Source organism: Protopterus annectens, chromosome 3.part0 (assembly GCF_019279795.1).
Source record: "Protopterus annectens isolate FY-2018-M chromosome 3.part0, PAN1.0, whole genome shotgun sequence".
Taxonomy (NCBI): Eukaryota; Metazoa; Chordata; order Ceratodontiformes; family Protopteridae; genus Protopterus; species Protopterus annectens.
The window spans coordinates 33727470-33734387 of NC_056731.1; the positions used below are offsets into that span (position 1 = coordinate 33727470).

Here is a 6918-nt window from a genome sequence, read left to right on the forward strand (position 1 = left end):
CTGCTGCCATGACTACTGATATTTTGAACAGGGTGCATTCAGTCTAATTTTCCTGATATTTCCTAGTATATTGGAAAGCTTTTCCACAGACGGGTGTTGAACTCATCCTGGTTTAAAGGCATTCCTAGTACACCCTCCTTACAATATTTAAATTTTCCTGAGTCTATCCCACCATCATTTTGTTCATCTGACCAAGCTCATCAAAGTGTTGGTCAGTTCACTGCTCTGTATCTCTCTTGACTCACATTTGCTGACATGAATGCAAAGTCAGTTGTCAGCTTCTGACCCCAGGTGATGTGTCATAAATTACACTTATGGGAATAACTAGGTTCAAACCTGATATTCATTTTATGGAATTCATGATTACCACAGAAATCTAATACTAGTTCACCATTTGGTTTTAGATCAAGTAAATTGCTTCTCTCAAACCCCATCCTCCAAGTGTAACTCCACAATTTCCCAATTGAGCACTGAAGTCTTCTAGTAGAATTACTTAGTCAATAGGTACTATTAAGCACCGCTGTCAGATGTTCAAGAAGACCGAATACTCCAAGTAGCTGTAGATGTATATGCATGAAGGTAGAGTTTTCCCTTTTGCAATTCAAAGTCATATTGAAATTACCCCACCATCTTCATGTGGAGATTCCAGTTGCAGCACACCCAAATGGGCTTATAAGTATTTGCATAGCTGCCATTTCCTTTTTATGAGAGAACATCTGCTTCTATACCTGTCTTTAATGACATTTTGGCTCAACTCTCCTGCTAGTTATTGTTTCTAATTTCTAACAGCAAATTTGAATACTTTATGTTAAATGGCATTTGTTTGCCATTGGTACACTACTAACCAATTTCATCTATCATTTGTGCTTGGGAATCTGTGCTAGACCTGGAGATGATTACATTTACAACACTTCTGTTGGATGTTCTTATTTCTTTTCAGATTCTCTCCCTAATACAGACATACATAAACCACTTTTGCAATACATATTTAGCTTATGGGATTAGCTTGTTGCCACATCCACAATGAAGTTCTTTAAAATCACCTGACTGTCAACAAGTGAGGCACCCTGCTGTTTACTAACATTATACTGTATCAAGAGATGCCAAGTAGCCTTTAAAGTCACTTGTAAACACTGGGAAAGAAGGTGTCAAACTGCTGCTTTCTCATGCTTCCAATTAGGCTGCATGCCCCTTTGTAATAATCCTTCTTTGTTAAATGATTTCCTCTGTCTTCAGTTTAGACTAGAGTGCTGTTTCATAAGTAAGTAAGCAGTGGTCTGACCTGTCATAAAGAAAACATGATTTTGTGCTTGAATATAGGAATGCTTATTCAAGTTACATCTTTCTCTATCTCTCTTTCCTGGTTAGGCATGCATTGAAGAAACAACCATGCAGTTGCTTAGGATGTGAAATTAATACACAGATCAAACTACAGCTGAAGGTAAATGTCCGAGTGTTGCAGAATGTAGATAACAGCAGTCATTTTGTATGTGGTTATTAGGAAATCTTTATTACTTATCCTATCATCCTAACTTCACTGAGAATAGACCTGACACTAACATATCAAGAACAGAGAGTAAGACAGCTTTTTCTAAAGCCCAAAAGAGCCCCCTAAAATGTCCTCTCATTATTGTAAATAATTCACTCAGAGCAAAACCCCTACAATGTTTAACCAAAGAGATCTGATATTTTTTTCAGATTATTGAAGACGGTGAGTAACTGAGGCCATTTATTTATATGTTTACTGGGTATGCCCAGTGGTGGGGAAACATGGTTATTTTTGATGTAGCAGCCACAAACAGTTAAGCACTGAAATGCTGCATGGGTTTCTTCTGTTAGCATTAGACTTTGATAGACTATAGTTGTAAGGTTATATTATCGCCAGAAGAACAACTCTAACTTGTACACATCGTACATCTTGCATACAAATAATTTCATTTGCCCTACATTTGGTTGAGTGTAAAATAATGAGTTTAATCAATTTTATTCCCCATTGTTGAACTGCCAGATTGGTTTTGCATAGGAAATCACTGAATTAATGGTTTATACTCATGTGCTGAAGTAATTCTAAATGTTTCAGCATTTCCTTTTTCCCTGTGGTTGTGTGACCATGGAAATAGTATATACAAGTAAGGGGGTGTGGGTTGCAGGATAGCTTGACCTTAGCAAAAATGATTTTTTTATTTGTTTGTGTGAGCCAAAACTTCAGCCATTTTGCTTCATCTTGCTGAAGCTTTAATTAATTGAAACTCAGCAAAATGTAGGGATTGTGATTACCAGTGTAGCAAATTTATGGTAGCCACCCATTTCTTTGTATGGCTAACCTTACTGAATCTGTTTAAAATAATTGCTTTTGTACAACAGTCTAATAACTTGTTATTGATATGTGCAGGTTGAAAGAGTTAATGGAATATGTAGCTGGAGATATTCAGCTACCACAAGACTTTCACACTGTTTGTTTTTATAATGTGCACTGTTTACTGTGTTACATCTTTAAAACCACCATGTGTTTGCTAGAAATTAGGCATTTATTTGTACATGTTTCTTCCCATAATATTTCTTAAAATAAATACAATTATGATGAAAACATGCTGATACATTTTGACCTTTTGATTTATTATTATTATTATTATTATTATTATTATTATTATTATTATTTTGCCTTTTCTGGGTAAATGTCCTCTTTGTTCTTTTTTTTTGCATTCTGTCCACCTCTGTCACCCTTTTTTGTTCTATCTGATCTTTTTTTTCTCTGTTAGAAATCAGCTTTCTTAAGGAGGGTTATCATGTAGAGAAAAGGGAAAGCGTAAGAAGAGAAGATTCAATCTGGGATGAGATATGTAAAAACTGTTACTGCAGTTCCACATTTATATACTGAAACCACTATTCATGAAACTGCTTTGTTTCATGTAGAGATATATTCAAATGTGATAAAATGTCAAGCACCCTTGTACTGTGTAATTCATGCGTGGTAATAGTAAACTCCACATTTAAATATATTTATTTTCAGTTTCTTGACTTAAAGTATAGTTATGCCTAGTGCGAAAAATATTAAAAGTAGAATGCCTCTAATTTTGCCATTAATAGTGTCTCATATTCCAGTGGGGACTATGCAGATTTATTTATTTATTTCAATAAAATAATAGTTTTACTGTACCTCTGCCCTTGCTTGTAGTATAGAACAGAGAGTACACTTCAGAAAAATAAAATATTTAGATAATGTCCATCTTTCATATTAATTTAAAAATGCTTCTTGCAGGCAGACTGTCTTAGGATGTGATGGACTAGTACATTCAAATACCTTGTCTCTCCTTTATGGTGACCATAGTGCCATTCTGCACCATTGAATCATGTAGTGAGATTACTTGTGTCTCCTTTATGGTGACCATAGTGCCGTTTTGCACCATTGAATCGTGTGTCTCCTTTATGGTGACCATAGTGCCGTTTTGCACCATTGAATCATGTAGTGAGACTACTTGTGTCTCCTCTATGATGACCATAGTGCCATTTTGCACCATTGAATCATGTAGTGAGACTACTTGTGTCTCCTTTATGATGACCATAGTGCCATTTTGCACCATTGAATCGTGTAGTGAGACTATAGGTTACTGAAGTGTTAGTTGATTTGAAATTGTTGAATAAGGAAACTGGATGGCAATGGATTGTGAGGAAGGCTGAGGCAGGTATAATAACAATGATGGGGGGGGGGGTGGAAACAGGAAGCAAAATTCTGAGAACTAAGTCACACTCAGGCTAAAAGACCAATTATATAAACTTCAGCCATGGCTCAGATCAAATAGGTTTATTTATCACTTTTGTCCTACAAATGTACTGGACTTCTTCAAAGTAAACCCATTAATTAAGTGTGATCTTTTATAACATTAAAATATTACAATATCACATGACTATTATAAACCAATGCCATTAGAATGTTTAAAAAGCTACAACCTTAACTAAATAATATAATAAAATAAAAGTACACACTTGCTCATGTATAAAATGGCTCATATAAAGATTTTAGTTGATAACGTTAATTAAAAATTTCATTCATATCTTTTCTGCTCTCAGTTTAAGATAAGAAAAAAAACACTTAGATTTTCATTTAACCTTGGATTATTTGTAGTATTTAATCATAATTGTCAGATTAATTCCCTAAACTCTAGTCTGTTTCTCCAACTGTAACACCTACCATTTATCATAAAGCCATGGCCTCAAGCTCAATGCTAAAAAGTGCATTGTCATCCCCTTTGGTAAAAACTCTGTACCCATGAACTACAACATAGGCGGTAGTAAACTTAACACCAAAAGTGTGATAAGAGACCTTGGGATACTGGTGGACAGTAGTCTCTCCTTTGATAATCACATCGCCACAGTAGTCAGGAAATCCTTCTACATGGCACACCTCATCACAAAAGGTTTCTCATCCAGAAAAAAAGAGGTCATTGTTCCTCTCTACTCATCACTCATTAGACCCATTATAGAGTACAACGCCCCTTTTGGTATGTACCTCACAAGACATCTACAACAACTGGAAAGGCCACAGAAATACCTCACAAAGAGGATTACCAGCCTCAAACAGATGCCCTATGCAGACCGTCTCAAAAAACTCCAGCTTTACTCCGTTGCATATCGCCTACTCAGAGGTGATCTCTGCCTAACATACAAAGCTATGTCAAACCCAGAGCTGTTGGACATGCTCCACTTAAAGAAATTTCAATCCCTCTGAGCTACACGCTCTAGGGACCTAAACCTTGTCACCACAATAAACAGAACATGCCGGAGGGATAGATTCCTGTCCCAGAGACTTCCCATACTCTGGAATAAACTACCTATCTATATCAAACAAAGCTCCTCATTAGCACTGTTCAAGAAAAATCTTGATGGCTGGATGGGAAATAAAAATTCACCCTGGGGATCACCTTTGTGGCTCTGCTCGACAGTGGCACAGGAAAATAATTTTCTTGGGTGGCAAAAGCCAGAGTACCTTTTTGGCTGGGCTTGTATAGGTCCCAGGGCTGATAGCCTAGTACCTACCTATGAACCTATGAACCCTATCTAGTACAACAAATACAAACATTACACCCTAAGCATACTTTTGCATGTTTACTTAGAGCACTCCTTTGGTCCAATGGACCCACAATCAAGTCTTACAATAAGGAGAGATTCACAATTAAGCTATTTATGTGCTATAGCCACAATTTTCCCATCTTGTTTTTCATTATTATTGGCACAATGGATACAAAATCCACATTTTCTGGTTAAGGTGGAGGTTCTCATGACTAAATTCCTAACTTAGTTGGGTGTCTCAGTTTCTGATCCCTTCTATATATAAATGAAGGTGTAATGCCTAGAATTTCTGTCATGTTTTCAAAATAAGAAATAAAAACATTTATGGATAATCGACTCTTTGATCATGGGACTGTCATTATTAAAATATACCAACATGGATTTATTAAGTTGCTGGCTATCTTTAGCCTTTTCAATCATATTAGTGATGCAGACTTTTAAAATGGGTTGAAACTTTGTGCTACGGTCCAACAGAACCTCTTGTTAGATCTTATATAATAATTCTGAAGGGTGCCCCCACTGGGAAAAAGAAAACATGTCAATTAATATCTTAATTTCAGTATAAAACTTCTGGTCATCCAGAATAAATCTAGACAGTTGGACCGTCTGTTTTTTGACTAAGCTGCACTTTTTTTGTAGAGGTTGCAGACGATAAAATGTAAGTATGAATCTGAAAATGTTTTTTTCCTATTTATACTAGACACACAACAACTTTTAAATAAATCTTTAGAAACAACATAATTAATTTCATAGTTGAAAAATTATATGAAGATTTAATTGTGGGTTCAGTGGAGTAGTTTATCTTGCATATTGCACAAACTGAGATTAATTTTATGTGGGGGAAAATGGAGAGGGCTCCCTACTGCAGGATTTATGAGCACCTTTATAACATTAGAAAGTTGACTAAAGGAGTGCTCTAAGCAAACGTGCAAAAATATGCTTTAATGTTAAGTTTGCGTTCTGTGTACTAGATAAGATAATAATAGATAAATTAGAGTTTAGGGAATTAATTTGACAATTAAGATTAAATGTTACAAATAAGACAAGGTTAAAATAAAATGTAAGTATTTCTTCAGTTTTTAAAATGAGAACAGGAAAGATATAAATTATCAACTAAGATTTCTATATGCTGTTTTATATGTAAGAGTAAGTGTGTGCTTTTATTTTTATTATATTGTTATTTAGTTAAGGCTGTGGCTTTTTAAGGTCCAACTTCAGAGAGGTTACCGCATGGAGTACACATCATTCAGAGAGAGCCCTGCCTCAGTGCTTTTACATGAAGCACCATGATGGACTGTCTTTGTGACCATACTACATGCTAATGAGGCAGTCTGGCAGAGGGGCATATGCTAATTAACCATGTGCTCTCTCCTAGAACTGTAAGCAGTAGGGCATTTACACAATCACTTGGCCACATACATTGGCATGGCTGCTAGCAGTAATAAACATGGCCAGAAGGCTGTGTTTATCCATTGTGGTAGGGGTAAGTGGTGAGGTAGTGTTAGGATGTGTATGAATTTGTATGTGCATGTGAGTGGTTGCATGTGTGAGTATATATGTGAGTGCCTGTCTGCATGGGAAGTAGCAGTAGGGAGGGGTGGTTGTCATACTTCCACACACCCCTAGGCTAACAAGGAAAGCCTACAGAATTATTTAAAAAGTCATCTACCATAGATAACTGTTCAGACACGGATCGGGGGAAACACTAGCAACCAGGGATAACTTCTCATGCCTTAACAGCACTTAAACATAATGCAGATGGGGTTAGGGGACACTAGACAACAGGGAGAATTTCTCATGTCTTATCAGCACTTAAACATAGTGGGGATTGGAGGAAGCACTAGGGAGAAC

At 36.3% G+C, this 6918-nt stretch overlaps 1 long non-coding RNA gene across 1 annotated transcript in view; it reads left to right on the top strand.

Annotated features, from left to right (window-relative positions):
• Positions 1–1304: 1304 nt before the first annotated feature.
• LOC122796244 overlaps positions 1305–6918 on the top strand; it is a 219189-nt gene continuing 213575 nt past the window's right edge. Inside the window, exon 1 of the long non-coding RNA XR_006363956.1 lies at positions 1305–1441. This is a non-coding gene — a long non-coding RNA (uncharacterized LOC122796244). The remainder of the gene's footprint in view (positions 1442–6918) is intronic.